The 23,062-nt window shown below is 40.6% G+C and overlaps 1 protein-coding gene across 2 annotated transcripts in view; it reads left to right on the top strand.

Annotated features, from left to right (window-relative positions):
* The window catches only part of man1a2 (mannosidase, alpha, class 1A, member 2), a 210,445-nt gene that overhangs the window by 4,934 nt on the left and 182,449 nt on the right, over positions 1-23,062 (top strand). The window lies entirely within an intron of this gene.

Raw genomic sequence — 23,062 nt, 5'->3', positions numbered from 1 at the left:
TTTCTCATAAACAACAAAGATGGCGCCTGAAGCTGAGTTCGCTGCGGCTCTTTCCTCTGTTCTAAATGACTCAGACACGTCTTTAAAACCACAAGAAGAAGAAGAAGCGCTAAAAGCCTTTCTTCTAAAAAAAACGATGTTTGTGTCGTCGCCGGACGCCATTTTTAGCAACTTCCAAAAATCCACAGCGTCGTTTCCACCTTTCCACCATTTTTCTGATTGGTTATTTTTTAGCTGGCTAGTCCCGCCCCTCATGTTGCTCTCAGCCTCTGAGTATCCAGACTACAGTAGTTCTCTGTGGAGAATAGACGGAGGGCGAGTCTGGCAGGCCAGGCTAGTTTGAATCGTCCCCGTGGATTATAATGGATTCTATTTGAAGCACTGACATCCCGCTGCCGTTCCACCCTCATCTGCTCTGGCCTTCTGCTCTTTCTGTCATAATGAAGGTTTTCTGTGTTACCAGGGTTAAGGTGTCTGATGGTCTCTGCTTTAGCGGCTGGCATCAACACACATGCACACACCTCTGATTACATAACATGTTGGATTTCTGATGGTTTATTGCTGCCGTATGATTATGAAGTCTGTTACTTTTCTTGGCCGATGGAGGGTTGTCTGTCTGAGCCCTGAGTTTAATCCTAAAAGCAGCTTAATCTGTTCATCTGAATGAAACTTTGATCAGATTATAGATGTTTCTTTTACATTTTATTTCAGCGTTGTGATCTGTTTTATTCTTTTTCTGTTTTAGAAAATCTATTTTGTTTGTGGTATAACACCACGAGCAGCAGGTTTACGAGAAAACGTCGCCGCACACAAAATGTGGTTTACTAAAGGACTCTGGTCCAGTTCCCCCAGACAGTTGTAAAGGAGCAATAAGTAAGAATTCTACGGTGAAATCATCACGAAACTGTCTAATGTCTCAACCATGTTTAAACGAAGGTTACATTGAAATAGATTTAGTTGTCAGCTGGCTGGGCTTTGTCAGTTTTTCTCCTTTCGAAAAAAAAAAACAAGCTGGACGTTCTTACTGTTTAAACCAGACAGTTAGTGAGGATAACGAGTCAGCACAGAGCAAATGCTGCAGCGCTGGCATTTGTAATTGGTTGCCGAATGACAAAAATCATTAAAGAACCAAAGCAAGTAAACAGGAGCAACCCAGAAGTTATTCATTGTACTCCTAAGAAGCCACTGCATCTTTTTGTTTTACCCTAATATCAGGTGAAGCAGGCGACTAACGTTGAGCTAACAATGAATTAGAAGCAAATAGTTGTCTCTAAAAATATCTCAAACTACATTTTCAATTCCATTCATCCACCCATCCATCTTCAATCACTTATCCAAGGTCAGGTCGTGGGGGCAGTAGCATAATCTGGGAGGCCCAGAATTCCTTCTCCCCAGCCACTTGGGCCAGCTCCTCTGGGGAAATCCTAAGGCGCTCGCTGGCCAGCAGTGAGACAAAACAAAACAATGCTATCAATTTGTCGCAACGCCAGGGCAGCATCAGGGAGCCTTGGGTCCTTTGTAAGTGGTGTGTGGTGCAGTCGGGAACTTTTTTATATTAAAATTAGGCAATGGTGGCATAAAGGGGTTATGGGAGTGGTCTGCGCTGCCGCAGACCTTCATTTATCTTGGACATAACTTGCTTTTTATTGCAATCAAAGCCACACTCATTAGTATTTTTAAGAAGCTGCTCCTAAAGGTGCCTGTCCTCTACAGTCCCTGTTCCATCTGTAGTTATCTGACCTCCAGCTCTAATGGAGAGAAGCTCCTGGAGAGCTGCAGCACTCCAGTTTGCCGTCTCAGCTGATTTGGTTCAAAAAGCAAAACTTACGGCCCGTGTCTACTTTCATTTTCAGTATAGTTTCCGGCCGGAGCACAGCAGTAACTCCCCACGTCGTCATGACACGCCCCTCTGTTGCACCAAGGTGCAGTCTTCGTTTATAAGATTACCACAATATTACTACCACGTGAGGCAGAACAAATGACGCAAAAGTCACGCAATGCCTTACCGGCATGGCATGTTTATAAAACACACCATTGCAGTAATATTATGCTGATTTGCCGGGATGGTGTGTTATGAAAAAAGGGTTATACACTAGGGCTGTCACGGTAACCGCAAAAATGAAATATCGCAATAAGAAGAAGCCCACCGCGCTGCATCATGGGCCACCGCGATTACTGAACTTGATTCAACTCAATGATGCATGTTGAGAAGGATGGCTGCACTGGTGTCAAAACGAAACGTTACTTCGCTCCTTTGGGAGCACTTTAGTTTTCAGTACGTCAGCTGCTGCGCAGCCAGAGTCTTTGGCCGAGACAGAGCTGCCACCAGCGGCAAAAAAATAAGTAAATAAATAAACGTTCGGAGACCTCCTGAAGTCCCGGACAAGCACTGCTTCTGCAACCGTCCCGAAGAGAGTTTGAGCCGAGCTGGGGCTCACTCGCTACCTGTAGGAGGAATGCATCCACCCTAAAGAAACCCCCCTGACATGGTGGAGCAACAACCGGGAGAGATTCCCTTTGCTCGCCTGTCGCACGCAAGTACGTGTGTGTTAGTGCAACGAGCGCACCATCTGAGAGGGTTTTCAGTGTTGCTGGAAATGTTGCCACGCCTCTCAGATCCTCTCTCAAAGCGTATATGGTTAACATGCTGGTTTTCCTTGTGGGTAACAAGGACGTGACGTGACCGAGCTATAAAGCACCGTCATTCGTGTGTGTGAAAGTGAAATGATATTGCCCCGCGCCCGGTACATGTAATTTTTTATGCTTGATTTTAAACAACTAAACAAAATGGGGACTTGTTTCTTATTTGTTAGATGCTGCAGCCAAATTTGCATTTAAAAGTTTAACCTTCTCCTGAATTTTGTTGTTTTTAAGTTCAGTCGGACTCCGACTGTCGGAGAAACAAACGTTACTGCGATCTGTGTTGTTACTGCCCTTTGATCTCCATTCAGTAAAGTGTTATAAAAGAAGGCATGGCCATTTTTAACCTTTTTTAAATGTGTAAACATTATGTTTAGATAGTTCTGCAATAAAAAAAAGTGCTGCAATAATATCGCACACCGCAATATTAAGCCACCCTGAATCATCGCAGGGGGAATTCCTCAACCGCGACAGCCCTATTATACACTCTCCAGCATGTCCTGAATCTTCCTTTAGGTCTTTTCCCAGTTGGACAAGCCTGGAAAAACTTCACCAGGTCGGCGTCCAGGAGGCATCCTAACCAGATGACCCAGCCACCTCTTCTGGCTCCTCTCAATGTGGAGGAGCAGCGGGTAACTCCGAACCCTTCCTGGATGACAGAGCTTCTCACCCTATCTCTAAGGGAGAGCCAGCCACCCGCCCGCTTGTATCCGAGATCTCATTCTTTCGATCACTACCAGTGCTGGGTAATGTGGCCAATTTCCTAAATTGATTCGACTTTGATTCATAAGGCTTTAAATAGATTAATCACAATTCAATTCAGTCTGGTCTTCATTATTCATTGTCGCTAATGTGTGTTTCTCTTGATATGTGCATTTAGTGTCTTTGCGTTTTCTTGTTTTAGAGCCTTATTGTTGGAATTGGGTGTTGCTGAGGTAGAAAAGGACACGTCTATCATTTAGACGAGTTTCTTCCCGTTAAGTAGATGTGCAGTTTGTGTGTATTGGTACAAATTAAGCATGTTTTTGGAAGAAATTTGTACGTGGAAGTGCCTGCAGATCTGGTCACAGGTCAGTCTGGTTCAAGGTGGAAATAAATCAATGTTAGGCCTAATGATTTAATTTGGCACAATTTTTTTCTATGAAATCGATCCAAAATCGATGGTTTGTGAAGTCAATGTGTCCATCGTGGCATTTTACTTGCTTTAATAAGTCGTTCAGAACTATAAAGGCAAGCTAGCAACAAGACGGCAAACAGCCGCACTTCCTCTAATGCCGGAGAGAGACTTGAGTGTAGTAAGTGCTCCCTACTGTAAAACACCCAAGAGTGCTAACATGAGATGTAATGATGTATTAGGGCTGGGCAATAAATCGAAAATGTATCGTTCTCGAAATATCTGACTCTTATCGTGATAATTTTCCCCATTTGGTAATAAAAAAAAGTAAAGATGTGTGTAGGTTGGCAACGTTCATGTCCCTTTAAGAAGCTGTACCGCCTTGAGTCATGCAAAAATGTGACTCAACGTAATACGTGTGACAGCCCCATCTAGTGGACAATTTTTGTCTCTGCGCGTACCTGTAGTTATCGTCCATTTACCGTCATCAAGGTGAAATCCTCAATATATCGTGATATTAATTTTAGGCCATATCGCCCAGCCCTAAGATATATGTACGACTTGTCTTTGTCATTCAGAATTTTCTGGCGCAGATCCGTCACTGAAAACGGCCTTGAAACACACGGACTGGTAGTGAGAAAGTGATTTCTTAGGAAAATGGACTGCAGTTACTTAGTTTGACCACAGGATGTCCTTCTTACGTCCTCACCTTTAAGTTTTATAGTAGTAGAAAGGCATTTCCTGCCTTCTGTTTTAAACTTGGTTTAGTACAAACTGAGATTGTCAGAAAGCACAGGCTATTACAGTTTATTACCTGCTGCGTTAGCTAGCAGCACTTAGTCGTTAGGTGCAACTCCTTCAGCTGTTCTTCAGCTGCCACAGCTTCAAGGGTTCAAGGACTCTTTTATTTTATTTCATCCAGCAGCCACTAGAACTAATAATCTGTCCATTCGCTCATCTTGTTTATATTAAAGCCTCTTGGGTAAAAGGTTATTAATCTGCATGAGATTATTTTCAGCATGAAAAGCTTTAAAAGGATAATTGTGTTATTAGCGCTGCATCTGGTGCTCGCTGTGATGAGAACGTGTTTTTGTTATGGCTGTTTGTGTTTGGCTGGCTGCAGTAGCAAACTCCTCATTCCTGTTAAAATAGTTTTCATAGGAACAAAACCTCACAGCAGAGACAAACACCACCGCTAACTTCTCCTGCAGGCACACACAAGGTGTCGCAGACGACATTTTGATGAACAAAGGCCAATCACATCCCTACTTCTCACCCAAACCCCTTTTTACTTTTCTGAATTCTATGTTTCGGTTATGTAACCATCAGTTCAACAGAACATTCAGTGCTTTTGTAAAATCTACCAGTAGGTCGCTCATAAAAATCAAGCTTCCTGCAGCATGTTATGAAAAAAAGATCTCACCTCTTTGTTTCATATGAGGATCAGAAATCAGGTCTTCTGTTTCTGATTATTGTGTCCTGTTTGACTCACAGATGATGATTATCATCTTTAGGACACTAAAGTCTCTTCTCTGTTTTGTTGACTTGTTTACCAGCTTTAATAACATGGAGCTGGCTGGCGTCAGTCTGACTAGTTGTGTTGGTGAACTGGTGTTGCTTAGTTATGTTTAATTTGGGGATGCAATGATACCACTTTTTTCCAAACCAATACGATACCGATACTTGGATCTGAGTACTCGCCGATACCTATTACCAATACTGATACTTCTACCACACAAAAAAATGCAATGATTTGGAATACAGATTTTATTTTCTTCTCTGCTTTCAACAGGAAAAGACTGTGAGGTAGATACATTGTAAAATATATAAATAGAAATTAGGGCTGCACAATATATCGAAAAATTATCATCATCGGGATAACAGGACGTGCGATGCCCATCGCAAAGCACGTCAAAAACGGCAATAAATGTTTGGTTCGACATTTCCATCCGTGTCATACATCAACTTTTTGTAAACCAGCTCTGTTTTTTACGCGGAAGTATTATTTGACCAATCAAATGTAGCCCTTCTGATATGCGGCCAATCAGATGGGTCCGTTCACGTAATACGCCCGCCCCCTACGTAGACCCTTAGTATGGAAAGCAACACCTGAACTGAGTTAGTGGCGCCGTTCTCTTGTTCGTCATGCTGGCTCAGATTAACGAACGCACTTTGTGCTGAGGTTTCTGGAATCAGCGCTGCTTTCAAACGTGAACGTGAGTCCGCTCGGTGTCGTTAATCATTTTTACCGGGCTGACTCCGACATGTGCCGGTGAACCAACCCACCTTCATGTCGCTAGTGTTAGCCCCAGGCTCCGGTTAGCTTCCAGCTAAAAGGCTACAGCACTCTCCTCCCAGTCCCACCCTGCTAAAGAGGGCCTGGAAAAGTTCCCCCACACATCAAAGTGATTTTTCATTGATGAGCTTTTATAACCTTGTTAATCAGGATAGTTGATTTGCTGCTGCACATAAACTGTCAGTCAGAAGCTCTGCTAGCCGGTTATCTTAGAAGAGGAGCTAGTTCAATTTGTTAGCATGTTATCAGAATCATAGTTGCAGTTTCATCATCTGAGCTGCTTTTTAAGATCTAGGTAAACTTGTTCAATTTGGGGTTAAAAACAAACATTTTCACATATTTTCATGTAGTTTTTTGCCAGTTCCTCTTCTGAAAGGTAGACAATTGTTTTTCTCTTTCCCTCAGAAAATCTTAATATTCTCCTAGTTTGGCCCAGCACTTCCCAATAGCAGCAACAGCCTTATATCATAACCACATAAGTGGAGAAAATGCTCAGTAGCAATGAGAGAATTTGCTGTTGCATTTAAGTGATGTTAACTATTATTTAACATTTAAACTTACTTTCTGATTTATTTATTTATTCTAAAAACCCTGATAAGGGATGTTTTTCTGTATTTGGAGCATCAGAAAAAGTTTGATGGTGGAGGTGATGGTGGAGGTGATGTTTTAAAGTCACTGAGAAACTGCATGCATGCAGTTTGTTGTTTTGCTGCTAATACAGTAGCAGGTGCAGCTGCATATTTTTGCAATAAAAATGTTATGTTGTAATGGAATTCATGCATTAGTTTTTGTTTGCTTTGAACCCAGAGCAGACGTCACACGCCAGACGACATCAACACTGCATACTTTAGTATTTGTTCATTTATCGTGAGTAATATCGATATTGCAATATTAAGCACTGTTATCGAATATCGCAGGTTTTCCTAATATCGTGCAGCCCTAATAGAAATCATCACAAAACTAAAATATTAGGTGAACAGAAATGACAAGTTACAGTGAAGCCATTTTCAAGCAACTGCATTGGTATCTGTTAAGTTTTACCGATACTGGTATTGGTGTCGGTATCTGTGTCGATACCGGTATCTGTGCCGATACCGATACCAGTATCGTATCGGTGCATCCCTAGTTTAATTACACCTAATTCTGCTCGTCCAGCTGTCATCACTAAGTTCCTGTCTCTCTCTTGCCGATGTGTTTTGACTTAGCTAAAGGGAGGCTAATGCTAGCTCCCTTCCTCTCTGCTGTGATGGGACTAGTTGATCATTCAGGTTCTCACCATCGACATACATTCTCACACGCTGACTAAACCATCTTTTCCTGAATCTTAGACGGTGTTTTAGACTTGAGAGGTAATTCTCCTACAGCAGACCTCTTCTCCTCAGCTCACTGCAGTCTCTATTCTACAGATTTGTATAAAAAACATTTAAAGACTCTGACTGGGCCTTTCCTACAGAAACTTGAGCACCAAGGGAAGTCTGCGTAGTGTAGTACGCAGCAGTTGGCTGCTGTTAAGTGGACTGGTGCCTTTCCACCAACCGCGAAGTGTCACGCTTTGGATGCGTCCCAGAATCGTAGGGAAGCATTGCTTATGCGGAGTCTAGTTTTATCGGGCTACGATCTCAAGCTTCTTGAGCCTAGCTCTTGAGTCTAGCCTTCTCAGTGGCCTAGTGGTAGAGTGTCTGCCCTAGGACTGGGAGATTAGGGTTCAAATCCCGGTTGGGCCTTACCAAAGGCATCTCACTGCTCCCTATGGGGATGGGTCAAATGCAGAGATGAATTTCACCAGTGTGTGATGACCAACTGGACTTCAACTTTAAGCTCAGCTGTTCAGATCAGGCCAGACAGGAAGTCGAACACGATTGTGGTGTAAACCTTCACTTGCAGATTTCCAGTTGCTTAATTGTGAAACCTCCATAAATGAGGTGAACAGACCTGTTTTGATGCATGCTGCGTTCATTCTCCTTGATTGTTGACTCATAAACTGCTGAAACCACATGTGGTCTTGCAGTTCTCTGGCCATTTTGTGACCTCGCAAGACCAGCTGCGCGGAACGCTTTTGCTGCTGTTGTCTGAAAAGCTCCCGGTGCGAAGTGAGCATGCAGGTAAAACACATCTATTCCGTTAGGCGCTGGGGAGCACATCCTGTGGACAGCCGGGGTGATGCCTGCCATGGTTCAGTTGTGTTTACCCCCGATGTTCACCTAGAGCGACGTGTAGCTCTAAAGCTTTGGCCCGATGATGACTGATGAGCTTTTCTCATACATTATGCATCAGCAGTTATTCATACTGATAAATGGCTACAGAAGTTTAGCCGGTATCTCTAAACCATCATTAATCTTATGCCTTGTGTGGTCGTTTGTTGTTTCAGATGGCTGCAACATACAGACTAATGATTTTATTATCTTATGTTGTTCAAACATATTTCAGGATTCCAAGTAAAATGAATTGTATTATTTTCAGATGAATTTTTGGAGTAATAGAGATAAGTTGGAGTATAATGCGCCGTCAAGCTTGAGATGGTTTCATAATAATTCTGCTTTGGGTCCCCGCCTCCATCACAGGAGCGGCCATTACTCTTCATCTGAGGAGAGGGGAAGCAAGGTTGGTGGAATAATAAGATGATATTTACAGCTACAGTTTCAGCTTTAAACGTGTAATCTTATTATATCCCTGATAACTCCATTTATTCTGCTCCGGTGCTTTTATTGTGTTAAACGTTGGAGCAACCTGGTCCTGTGCAGCAGGAGCTTCAGGTGGAGTTCAGCAGCGCCAGTGGCAGGCTGGTCTGGTTGTGATACAAGTCAGAATAAATGATCTTTATGCACCTTTTATGGACCAGCACACTAATGTTAGTCGATACTATGTGATGTTTCACCTGCTATGACCGTCTCTGTACTCACACCGGCTGTTGCATCTTTCCTCACAACATCTAAGTAGCAGATTTATGAGCTAGTGTGAGACTTTTAATTGTCCTTCCCTCCACAAAACCCTCAGTCCACCTGTGATTGTATTATTTGCCCCCCCCCCCCCCCCCACCACACACACACACACACACACACACACACACACACACACACACACACACACAGTCTGCCACACCCACCCGCTGGGTTATGGCAGTTGGGCAGGAATCTGACATGACTGAACATATCAGTGTGGCTGAAGGAGAAGGTATGAAAGAGAAGGTCCAGCACACACACTGGGAGACTTTTGGTTGTTGAACGGTTCCTCGCTGGATTTGTGAGATCACAAAATCCCTCGAGACTTCAAAGTTCACGGTTTGTTTATGCCATGATCCGCCATTAAAGCAAAAAGAAGGAAATCACGTTTGAGATCGCTGTTTGATGTTCCTCTCCACTGTCAGGATTAAAGCCACATTAACCACACTGCTGCACTTGTGGAACAATGCTGGGAGTAAATGAGCCGTTAGCTCACATGTATAGATGTAATCTACTTAAATATGAAATTGTATCGCTGCAATAGTCTTTTATTATGAAAATTACTGAGGGTTTACACTGAAACCGTCTGTGGTTTCCTGTCTAGACCTATGTTAGCTATGTCTATTTGTCAAAATGGGTTTGTCTATGATCACTGCAAGTAATCTGGTGCTGCTGCTTATTATTAGTGTTGTTGAGACAAACCTTTGCTTTTACTCCAGCATAAATCAGTTTTATACATTTATATTCTGTAAGCTTCAGGCTGGCAGAAGTACACTCATTTATCATATTTAGTTTGATTGTGATGAATAATTTCTGCCTCCATGCTCCACTTGGCTGTCAGACAGAGCCGAAGCGAATCTAAGATGGGTTTGTGTGCTTTTCTCAGGAGTTTAAATGAACTTCATCTTTTAGATTTTCTTCAGCTCTTAGTTTATTTTTTTTCCAAGAAGATGAAAAATATCTGAGAAAGCATCTTTAGTAGCGATGCACCGATATGACATATTTGGGCCGATGCGATATCCAATATTAAGATCACTGTGATGGCCAATAACCGATATTTGCCAATACCGATATTCTGACATTAGTGCTTCTAAAATCAGCTGATTTTGAATAAAATAAACATTATTAAAGCCAAATTTGCATTATTATGTACACACACCACACACATTTACAGTTCTGAGATGATTACAATCACTGTCACATGACTAAACAAATACACATCACCCCCCTCACCCTCTGAAACCGGCAAACAAATGGGGATGAGATGGAAAAAATATCGTTTGTTAATATCAGCCCGGTTTTATTTATCGGACTGATACAGATATTTTAAAAAATAGATAGATAGATAGATATTTTTATTCGGTCAACAACAACAATTTATCAGTTTTACATAAAAGTAATCAAGCAACCGAAAAAAGGAATAGGTTGAAGCCTAGTGGCTTATAATTAGCCTATCCTTAACTCCCACAGATATAATCAAATCCTTAACCAAGGCTGATAGCTAAGATGCATAACATTTAAAGAAAAACAATGATAAATCAAGAAATCAAATCAACACAATGTTGGACATCAAACTAACTTTGGAAGACACAAATTTTTAAAATTTTCTTGAAAAACGACAAAAAATAACACATCTTCAGTTCATCATTAAGTCCATTCCATAACTTCACTCCCAAAACCGACACACATCTATACTTCGCATTAGTTCTCACTTTAGGTATTTCAAACATATAAGACCCCCTCAAATCATATTTTCCATCTCTTAATTTAAACATACTTAAAATACAAATTGGAACATTCTTTTTAGCCACTCTATACATCATTTCTAAAGTTTCAAGATATATAATGTCCTTAAATTTTAACATAGCTGATCCTACAAAAAATTGGTTTGTGGACTCCCTATATCCAGCTTTATTTATTATTCTAATAGCTCTTTTTTTGCAATTTAAAAATTGAATCCAGATATGTTTTGTATGTTTTCCCCCAAATTTCCACACAATAACTCATATAAGGCAAGCAAAGGGAAGTGTACAATAAATAAAGGCAGCTCTTGTGCAATAAATCTTTTGTTTTGTAAAAAATAGAAATAGACTTAGATAATTTCCGTTTCACATGATCTATGTGAGACTTCCAACAAAGTTTATCATCAATTATTACTCCTAAAAATTTAGTCTCATTTACTCTTTCAATTTCAACATTATTTAGATTTAATTTTGCTTTAATATTATTCTTAATACCTCCAAACAACATACATTTTGTTTTACTTTCATTCAGTGATAGTTTATTAAATACAAACCATCTATTTAACTTCATTAATTCTATTTCCACTGTTTTCAGTAATTCCTTTATGTTATCTCCAGAACAAAATAAGTTTGTATCATCAGCAAACATCACATATTTTAAAATATCACTAGCTGTACAAATATCATTTATATAAAGTAAAAATTGCTTTGGTCCCAACACCGATCCTTGCGGAACTCCAAGTTACTTGTCTAAGTTTAGATTTCATATTATTAATACTCACATATTGGAACCTTCTTTCCAAGTAACTATTTAACCAAAGTTGTACAACACCTCTTAAACCAAATCTTTCACATTTCTGTAACAGTAAAGAATGATCTATCGTATCGAAGGCTTTGCGTAAATCAATGAACACACCTATTCCAATCTGTTTTTTATCCACAATTCTTGCAATATTTTCAATAAATTCCATCACTGCTAGAGATGTTGAGCGATTTCTTCTGAACCCATACTGATGGTCATTCAATAAATCATATTTTTCAAGAAAAGAATTTAGTCTGTTTTCAAATAGTTTTTCAAGAATCTTTGAAAATGTAGGCAGCAAAGATACTGGTCTATAATTTGACACAACCTGTTTATCTCCATTTTTATATAATGGGATCACTTTGGCAATTTTCATTTTATTTGGAAAAATTCCGGTTTGAAATGATTTGTTACAAATATAAGTTAACGGTTGAAGGATACTATGAAGAACTTCTTTAACTAATGACATATCAAGGCCGTCACAATCCATGGATTTTTTACTCTTAAATTTACTCACCACATCTATAATATCACTCTCACAGACTCCTCCAAGAAACATTGAGTTGCATTTATAAGAAGTAAAATTTAAAAATTTGTCATCATGTCTTCCTGGTACAGAAATCTCTTTTGCCAAATTGGGACCTACATTAAAAAAGTAATCATTAAATTCGTTGACTATACTCTCAATATTCTTAATCGCTACATTACCTTCTTTTACAATACATGTTGGAAAACATATATTATTCTGATTTTTTTATTATCTTATTAAGTACACTCCAGGTAGCCTTTATATTATTTTTAGATTTTTTAAGCAGCTTTTCATAATAACTTTTCTTTTCATATCGCAAAATAGTTGTTAATTTGTTTCTATATTTCTTATATTTGTCTTCATTTTCCTTAGTTCTATTTGTCAAAAAAATCTTATATAACTTATTTTTCCTTTTACATGCTCTTTCCAGACCTTTTGTCATCCATGGTTTTTTCTTTTTGAGATTTTCAGAAAACTTTTTTAGTGGACAATGGCTGTCATAGCTTGACAAAAATATGTCTAGAAATGCATTATATGCATCATTAGCGTCTTCCACATAAACCTTTTTCCAGTCATAATTTTCTAATTCTCTTTTAAAAGCTGCAATGTGTTCTGGTGTTTTTATTCTACCAATGTAATCAATCTTTTCCTCTCGAATATTAAATTGATTATTCATTTCAAGCACTGAAAGACAGGCAAGTGATCACTTACATCCGTGACTAACAGTCCACTGAGTATTTTACCATCTATCTTATTAAAGAAAATGTTGTCAATCAAAGTGGCACTATCCATCTTTATTCTGCTGGGCTTTAGAATCAATGGATAGAACCCAAAACTAAACATTGTATCAGTAAATTCAGAAGTCTTATTGTGATCATTTGCCTTCAATAAATCAATATTAAAATCACCACAAAATAAAGTTGTCTTTTCTTTGTGTTTTTCCAGTATTACAGAAATTTCTCTCATAAACTGATCCATGCACGATGCAGGTGTACGATAAATACAGCTAACTAATATGTTTTTAGATCTTTCAACTTGAATTTCGATAGTTAAACATTCCATCAAGTTATCCACCACAGCGGTCATATTGTTAACAATTTTACATTTAAGACATGATATAACAAATATAGCGACCCCTCCTCCTCCTTCTATTCCTCCTATTTTGCCAAAACATTTCATAACCCTCTAGTCCATCCTGCAGTTCTCTGTCATAATTCAACCATGTTTCTGAAATTGCCACCACAGCAAACTTATTTTGAAATAGATCAAGATACTCTTTGATTTTAGAAAAATTACTGTAAAGACTCCGACTGTTAAAGTGAATTAACGAGAAACCTTTTATCTTAGGATCTAACTCTTCCCCACTATAATAATCACATGTCATATCAACATTGTGATAAAGGTGGATATCTGGATCAATATTATCTAACTCATGAAATGTTCCACACATTTGCATACATAGCTTTTTTTCTCACACTTATTAGATATTGTCCATTTCACAGTCAGCAACAAAAGTACTTCTATTTCTCCACTGAATTCTATTTAATTTGTTTAAATCTCTCAAGATCTGCAACATCTCTAACAACAACAACTTTTGCTTGTTCTGGTGACCCATTGAGTCTTATGAATACCTTACAGTTCCTTGTCCAGGTGTCTTGGATGTGCCTTTCCTTCTTTAAAGGTCTTGCCTGTCGTGCGATATCAGCATTTCTCTTTGTAAGATGCTCATTCACGTACACTCCAGTTCCCTTTAATTTCCGTCCCATCTTCAACAGTTCAACTTTATATTTCCTGCTCACAAATCGAAGTATAATAGTTGGCATCTTGTTATGCTTTTGTGAAATAGTATGACATGCTGCTATATTTTTACTATCCAAGGGAATGTCTTTGTTTTTAAAAAACTGAATAACTTGCTGCTCAAGCAAATCCTTTTCAGCTCTAGGTGCGTCTTCTCCCTCCTTGTCACCTGCTGTACTCCGTGCATAGGTGTAGTGATTTGTCTTCAGACCAGAAATCACCACATCTTCCATTCTTGTATACTGCTCCAGATCTTCAACTCTTCTTTCCAACTCTTCAATCCTCTTATCTTTTTCCTTAATCACAGTCTTAAGTTGCCTTACTTCTTCAATTAAGTCCATTAGTCCTGTTTGCTGCTTTGCCACCTTACTCAGTTCTTCCGACATGAAGTTAAGGGACTTCTTTATTTCTTCAATATCTTCTGATAGCCTCTTAGTCGCCATGTTTCTTGATCATCTGTTTAAATTCTTAGAAGACAAAAAGAATTCCAGGTTTGAGGTAATCCAGTAGGCCCAGTGTTACTTGTAGAGCACATGTGATGAAGAAAAAAGGACTCAAAGCTTCAAAATTATAGGTAATACTCCCAAAAAAGAAGCAAGACTTCTTTAAGAATGTAAGAGACTTGATCAATCTCTTGGATGTTAAGTTCTTTCAATGATATTTGTTGGATTGGTAGGAGGAAAATTCATGAGACTCTCCCGTCAGCCATCTTGTCCGGTGGTAGAAAATGACTAACATCGCCCGATACTGATATTGATGCCGATATATTGTCCATCTCTAATCTTTTGTCTTTATTTTAGATCAGCTAATGGTTCACTTGGGAGGACCGTATTTAACATGTTGATAAAGATGGTCCAAACATGATGAGGAGAAGCTACTCGCTACGTTCCAGCTGATGCTAACGGCTAACTAACCTTGGATCAGCGTTTCTCGGGGCTCACTTACTCATATCAGAGGTCTGAGTGACCTTTCACAGTGGTGAAAAATTAATGTGGGCCTTTCTGGCTGAATGGGTTCAACATGCTGACAAAGTAGCGGTAGAAGCTATTGTTTTCTGTCCCTTCACAATAAAAGCACCCATTAAATTTACTGCTAAATTTCTAATACCGTCATTACATATGAAGCTCTTCTTTTATTCTTGTGTTAATTCTGCGTCTGTCGTGTTTTCATCCTGCAGGCTTTAGCCCACCTGTTACACCTTCATCAGTTACATGAGAATTAAAGTTTTCACCTGAAATGATGGAATTGGAACCACAGAAATGTTAGTTTTGCTCTATTTGTGCGATCATCTTAGTTCATGACTACTTTATGCACAAGTTTTACATAATTACGTCTAGTTATTTTCCCCAATAATCACATCAAATGTCAATGCTGTTTTATCATGAACTGTGACAGTTTGTTGCAGTCTGCAGTCCTGGCACTAGAGGGCAGTACATACATTTGAGGGTAGTTTTACACCATATCACTGATTATTGCTAGTTTATAAAGACATTGCAGTAAACGATGCTACCTGTGGAGCAGAACGCATGCAACCTCTGCATGCCGATTGTAGTTTGATGGTGCTGTACTTTCTGCTCGGGGTCCTGCATCTACCAATGATGTCATCATACTACGGCAAAACTACTCGACCAAAATATATTGCATCACTTTTTCAATTCTGTTCTTTCACATGTATTTTGGGAAAAGTTTGGCAGCTTTTTAAAAATTAAATTCATGTTTCTTACTACCTAAATGTTTTTTAACGTGGTAACCTAACCTCCGTAAGTCGTACGTCCAGCCAGTCATCTAGTGTGACGACATCGACAGGTGCAGGACACCGATCCATCCAGAAAGAAACAAGGCATCCATTATGGTGTCCCCCAAAGACACTAGACCCGCGCCCTATCAGGGTTTCTCCTGGCTCAAACTGAGGCAGAGGTGGTACCATCCTGACCATGCGCCAGCACATGTATACTCTGTGCGTTCAACTGCCTCTCTTTTTAAAGGCCAAATATGTTTTTAAGTGTTCTAATCTAAGCTTCTGTTGGTTAATAGAATATTCCATTTGACAACGTTTCAAGTGAAACAAAAGTGTTTTGTTGCTAAAAATATGAAATAAAACAACAAAATTATCAGGCTGAAATAACAGACTCTTATTATAAAAGGCTCAATAATATGCATCAGATTGGTGTTTAGTTCCTTTTTCCCATCTGATATTTATAGTTGAAACTATTTTTAAATATTTGACCTACATTTCAGTAACATTTTAGGTTTGTATTAATAACACTCATCTTAGTCACATAAATATATCCATTAAAATATAATGCATTTCATTAACATTTATTTGTTTTGGAAATGGTAATAACATTTAATTTCTGCAGCTAACAGTGTAATGGTGGCATGTCCATTATGTACGGGTTGGCAATAATCCAGCTCAAAGATAGAAGTGTTTGTGTATTATATACTAAAACGGCTTGCCGTACTTCCTGCTCCTGTGTGACTCGTATCTGCAGCGGTTCTGTTCCGTAGCGCTGCAGGATGCAGAATAAACAGGATGGTGGGGACTTTTCATCCGCTTGTAGAGTTTAGTCTTTCTTAGTTTTACGATCATCATCATATATTTTTCTGTGCGCCACTTGATCGTGAGACTGCCACCCGTTTGCTTTAGCATTAGCCAGTCTGCGCGTAGCTGCACTTTTGATCCCAAACTTTGGACCGGTTCTGCCTTTGTGCCTTTGCTGGTTCCTTTATTTTCCTCTACTGCATCCAGATGACCAGTCTGTGCGCCAGTAAAAAGCATTTTTCTTACACGTAACTTATTTTGTTCAATAAAGTTCTAGGGAAAATAGTAATTGAAGGATGTTGCACCAGTGCTACGTTTAAAAATAGACAGGCACGCACAGACAACACTGTACAGCCCTGCTCTGATATGGAAGAGCCTGGGGGAAAATCAGGACGTCAATAGCAACAACCATAGATATGTAACAATGAGCGAGAAAAGCTATTTTTGATCTTTTTCTGCAGCGGTTTTTAGCGCTTTTCGGTGCACCGCTGCTGATACAGCGCCCCTGTAGTGGCGCAATGCGGCAAGTGCAGTTAAAATAACATCCATATAGCTGGGGGCAGAGTGAAATCAGGCTGGGGCAGCACAAAAATTGCTGGAGGCGGCAGCCACGCAAATTTGAACGCAGGAAAAACCCTGCTTATGTACCTTACACCCAAATTTTATGTTAATGTTACGAAGCCGCCAATATTTTTCAATGTCTGCACATAATTGCATTCATTTCCACAACGTTTCGATGGATATTTCCAGAGATTAAAGGTAAAACTACACATTGTCACTTTAAGGTTAATTTAACAGGTATTTGGCCAGAGGGACAGCATCTTGTCCACAATAAAGTTTGTTTAGGCAAGAAGATATTTGGGGACATAATTATTTAGTAGAAATGAATCCAACGCAACTAAAAGGGTAGAGTGTCTTCTCCAGGTCAGTGATGAGGTTTTGCCCCAAGTGGAGGAGTTTTAAGTATCTCGGGGTCTTGTTCACGAGTGAGGGAAAGCTGGAGTGGGAAATCGATAGGCAGATTGGTGCTGCATCTGCAGTGATCCGGGCGCTGTACCGATCTGTCGTGGTGAAGAGAGATCTGATCCAGAAGGTGAAGCTCCTGATTAACTGGTTGATCTACTTTCCTATCCTAACCTATGGTTACGAGCTTTGGGTAGTGACTGAAAGAACAAGATCGCGGATACAAGTGGCCGAAATGAGTTTACTCTGCAGTCCCTTAGAGCTAGGGTGAGACACTCTGTCATTCGGGAGGGGCTCGGAGTAGACCCGCTGCTCCTCCACATTGAAAGGAGCCATATGAGGTGGCTCGGGTATCTGATTAGGATGCCTCCTGGACGCCTCCCTCGCCTCCCTGGTGACGTTTTCCGGGCACGTCCAACCAGGAGGAGACCTAAAGGAAGACCCAGGACACGGTGGAGGGACTATGTCTCTCAGCTGGCTAGGGAACTCCTTGGGATTCCCTCGGAAGATCTGGCCCAAGTGACTGGGGAGAGGGAAGTCTCTGGGCCTCTCTGCTTAGGCTGCTGCCCCCGCGACTCGACTCCGTATAAGTGGCTGAAAATGGATGGATGAATTAGTTTGTAGTAATGAATAAAAAACTAGTTGAGTGATTATTCAGCGAGTTCAATATAAAGTAGATGAGAGCAAAGGAAGCTTTTCTTCGTTTCTGATGTTTGTGAGCCTGTGTGAAGCTCTACCTGAGGGAGTTAAATCATAGAATATAGTAAAAAAAATCCTTTATTGTCCTTTGGTGAGGATGTTTTGGTGTCACGGCATCAATCTCATTGAATGAGGAACAGAAGGCTGAACAACAAACATTATTAAAAAGAAACACTTCAAAAAGGATAGATTCTTGACAAGTTAGTGGAGCTAGCTAGATTTTTGTTTTTTCTTCTCGGCATTGCAGAGCCCTTGTTCACAAAACCTCCCATTATTACAGACACGACTCTCCCAGAAGAAGACAGGGGGATAACAGAGCTTCTGGCATGCAGAGCTGTCTGGAGAACAGGGTGGGGGTCATTATTACCTAGCAGACCAGAAAAGGGTACTTGACAATAAACATTAGGTATAAAACAAGCATGATGCTTGAGAGCATAAGCTGTTGTTGGATTTTAGACATTTGTGTGGAGGATGGCCTGACATCAGCAGCACAGTTAGCAGGTGATGCAGCACACCGATGTCATAATTTACCTGATCTTCTGATCTCACCTTGACTAAAAGGCCCAATATCATATTTCAGATTGGCAATACATAGTAAATATCTGTGTTTTCTATGAATATTTACTAACAGTGAAGCATGATAATAGTGATGAGGAGTTAGGAGACAGTGTCTTTGTCTTTTAGCTCTCTGGTATCTTTTCCAGTTGATTTATGCAGCAAACAAACATCAAGCATTCAGGTTTTTCCCATTTTCTCTTGGGAAAAGAAGCTGTTTTGAATCATGAGATAGAGACCGTTCCCCTCTGGACTGTAAAATGATCTAAAGACACTGATTTCCCCTCTTTTATGTGCCAGTGAGCCTGTGTTATCGGAGTCTACGTCCTCTCAACTGCCTGAGTGGCTGGCCGAGTCCTGGAAATTTCCAGCTGCAGTAAGAATTTGCCAGACCGTTTATTTCCCTGATTCTGGTGGAGCCAAGCTCACAGCTGTAGATTCTGACTCGCAGGATTGCCTCATTACTGCTCATTGTGAATACTGTTGGTACAAAAATAATACACTCAGTTTAAAACCTATACTGAGGAATGTAGGGCTGCACGCTGCATTTCCACCAATGGACTCAACATTGGTTTTATAAGTATTATCTAATAAATGAGTTCTCTGATTGGTTCTGGTAGTAATCTGATGAGGACCCCGTCTTAGTCGGGTGTCAGAAGATTTCGTGAGTGAACTGGTTACTGGTGTGAACATCCTGCAGAATTAGGACAGAACTTCCACCGAGTGTAATCACTTCATTAAAATGGCTGCATTTGCTGTTTAATCACTTCCTGTCATTTTTCTTGTTTAGTTTCCGTCTTTTTCATGTAATCATGCTGTTTTCTCAGAGACACAGCTGCAGCCTCTCAGATGGGCTAAAGAGCTGTGTGTGCGTGTGCGCACGCGTGCGTGTGTGTGACAGAGTATTTTATTTTGTATAGCAGAGGCCACTTTGCTGCATTTCATTGGTTATGTGTGTAGCTTAATGGGCTCGACACACGGGAGGCGACATCGCCTCTCCTTCATTCATTTTCAATGAGACATGCGCGACAATGCGATAATCGCGGGTCTCCCTCCTACCAAGCGAAACGCGAAACACATGCGTGTGAAATTTTGCGCTCGTGCACGTGTCGTGCACAGGCGACCCAGCGACGCGATCCCAGAAAGTTGAAACATTTTCAACTTTTCATCGCTGTCGCTCGGACGAGGACCAATCGACTGAGGTTTCATTCACTGACCAATGAGCGGACAGGGTGCTCCATACATCTCCGAGCAAACATGAAGGAGAAGTTGATTATTATTATGTTTTATAGTAAAATCAGAAGTAAGATTTCACACAACTCTAGCAGCAACTTGTGAAACATCATATCTACCACTTTTTTAACTCTGAACCGCTTAAATAACCTTAATTCCCTCCAACCTGACACAGCCAAACAAAACAACGGAAGTTTCGATTTCGCCATGGAACAGAACACGTAGACAGCTTTGCCGCTGGCCGCAGCAGCAACATGCAACATACAGAGGATAACAACAGGAAATCAGAGCAGATAAAAGTCTTCACTTATTTGTTTTTCACAATGATAACAGAGAGAAAACACATGTGGTCAGTAGAACAAACATTAGTCATGTAGCTCGGTTCCACTGCGGGTTCAGGGATGGGGCAAGGTGGGTCACTGTTTTTTCTGCCCTGATTGTAAAAACGCTCCATACAACCGACCCGGACCACGCCTTTGATGGCACTATCATGGCCCCCTCCTGTTGTAGGTCCATAGTGAAATGTATCGTAACAGTTGGGGTGCAGCAACAACAGTCCAGTGATTGGAGGACAGAAATACGTCACTACCTGCAACAAGCAAAACAAACACCGGAGTTCCGTCGTTTGTATTGTCATAGTTGTATATGGATATGAGCAAATGGCAGCAAGTAGCAGCTGGTTGGTCACCTTTAGAGCACCATACATTCCTCACCATTGTCGTCGATAGCCACATTCACTAGGCTGACAAGCCATCCTATGTATGTAATTATAGTTTATCCATAATGACCCATAGCATCCACTCAGAAGGGGGACAGAATCTACAGTTGTCTTTCAAATTGCCTCCTCACACAGTTGGACAGTGCTCGGATCAGTCGGAGCAACGAAACAAAAATAAGCAATAATGAACAAGACTCTGCTTCTCGACCTGCAGAAAGAGAAAGAACAGAAAAAAAATGGGACACTCAACAGTACATCAGGAGCAAGCTATCACTGCGTCAACCTGATGATGAAATATAAAATCAACATTGTTTAACTGAACAATCACACCATAATAAATCACAGTGCATTTAGTGGCAACGACAGCCTTAAGACATGTGTTGAACGTGCCCAAGTCCATACTTATGAGAGCACCATGTGAGCACCTGTGTGTGTACACGCGCTTGTGTGTGTAAGGTTTCTCTATAGGAGCGTCCAATAGAGAGTATGAGGGACCACAGATCTGCCCCCCAAAGATGTGTAGGAGACGGAGGGAGCTCCAAGTCCCAGAGATCCAGGAGTTACCCCAGAACTAGTGTTGTCAAAAAAATCGATACCTAGATATAAATCGATACTAAAAGTGGTATCTAAATTAGATATTCCATCCCTGTGGTATCGATATTATGGACTATTATACACAGCCTTCTTCAAGTACACCGACACGCACGACAGCCAGATGCCGTAAAGCAGCCTCCGCCTCCCAGACAAACAAAAGAAGACGCCGCATGGCTACATTGCAATTTCCCACGCGAGTTGTCTCCAATCCAAGTTTTGTCTGCCAAATAAATAAACAAAAACATAAAACAGCGAATTTGGGAGCCGCTTCACAGCCCAACTTAATTAGCACACCAAGTCCGGCACGTAGTTGTATATTCACGCTTATGTGCTTAAAGGAAACTCCCGTTTATTGCAACCCGGACTTAATTTCTAGCATGCAGTACGTTTGTTTACTCACGCTGACAACTTTGGTGCTACTTGGATTCCCCGGGGTATTTAGATCCATCGGCGAATCACCGTCTGCGTATATATCCATATAACGGGTGCGGACGGGCACCCATGGTGCAGCCTCGAAATAAGACATTATCTGCACCAAAACACATCTTCATGTCGAAAGGTTTTGTTAGGAATCATTAACGTGATTCCCCTGTTTGTTTGGAGCGGGTCTGGTCTGGGATTTCTAGGCGTAAACAGACTAGCTGCGGCTAATCTAACCGGCGCTTTTAATGACGTCACTGCCGTGCGCCAGTCTGTTTTTATTAAGATTACCGGTAGATGTACCTTTGTCCTACTGTGGAGAAATTCGTTTTCTCCCTTTAGTGACCAACAGAGTTGTTCAAAAGTACAGAACAAAACATATGGCATTACATCTTATGACAAAAATGCACCTTAAACAGAGTTTAAGCAGCAAAACATCACTCTGCAAATAGAGAATATATAGTGAGACAATTCATGATTTAAAGTGTTAACTTTCACCAGTTTTTGTATGCACGTTTTAAAAAATGCTGACACTTGAAAGGTTTAAGCACTTAATACACTTAATTCTTAACATTTAATTTTTGTAATATAAATTGAGGAATGTTATTTTTTGAATAAACTTGTTCGATAAATGGGTGTTTTTAAATAGTATCGAAATCGAGTACCGAGTTTTTTTTCAAGTATCGAATCGAGTTTGAAATTTTAGTATCTTGACAACCCTACCCAGAACACAGGAACTCCAGGGAGACTGCGACCAGAAAAGCCCCCACTCCCCTCGAGAGGCGCAGAGGATCGCCCCGGGGGGGTGAAGTCGTGATCTTAAACAAACAGGAATAGACTTTCTGTGTGATATGCTTGTCAGCCACTAGATGGTGTCATTGGATAAGAGAAATACTCCGGAAAGAAGCTTTAAGCACCTCCATCTGCTCTTAAAGAGAAGCCCAAGCCTAGATTGTCCAAATTTGATGCTAAAGCCTTTTCAAACGAGCGATGTTCCTGAGCCGACTTTGTAGTTTCCTCCGTTGCTGCTCTGGTGCTTAGCCCACTCAACATAGAGGCTGGGGCTAAATAGACTGGCTGAGGCAATAATGGAGCGTGGCTAGACCTACCTGCAGAGCGACCTAGATTTATGGGCTAGTAGATGACAACAAATAATGCATGAAGCCTAGTGTTAAATTTGTTGGGGACAACTGGATAGCAGTGCAGTGTTTATTAATGTTTGAAGCAGTTGCATTAATAAGCAGGCGTTCTGACACAATGTTAGGTGTTGTGTAAGGCAGAGTGTGAAACATGAGTTGCTCCCACTGGGATAGTGACTTTCCCTGTCTCTATTTATCATCACTCTGGAGCGCAGCAGTTGTGACAAGACCTCTTGAAATCCAGACAGAAAAAGATAATTGGGTTGCAAGAGTGCTGCACTGTAGTTTCTTGGCAGCACAGGAAGACATGGAAACATATCCTGAGAAATGAGACTAAATC

The sequence above is a fragment of the Nothobranchius furzeri genome, chromosome 14 (genome assembly GCF_043380555.1).
Source record: "Nothobranchius furzeri strain GRZ-AD chromosome 14, NfurGRZ-RIMD1, whole genome shotgun sequence".
NCBI classification, from domain to species: domain Eukaryota; kingdom Metazoa; phylum Chordata; class Actinopteri; order Cyprinodontiformes; family Nothobranchiidae; genus Nothobranchius; species Nothobranchius furzeri.
Note: the sequence above shows the minus strand (reverse complement) of the source record. Positions and strands in the feature narration are given on the sequence as shown.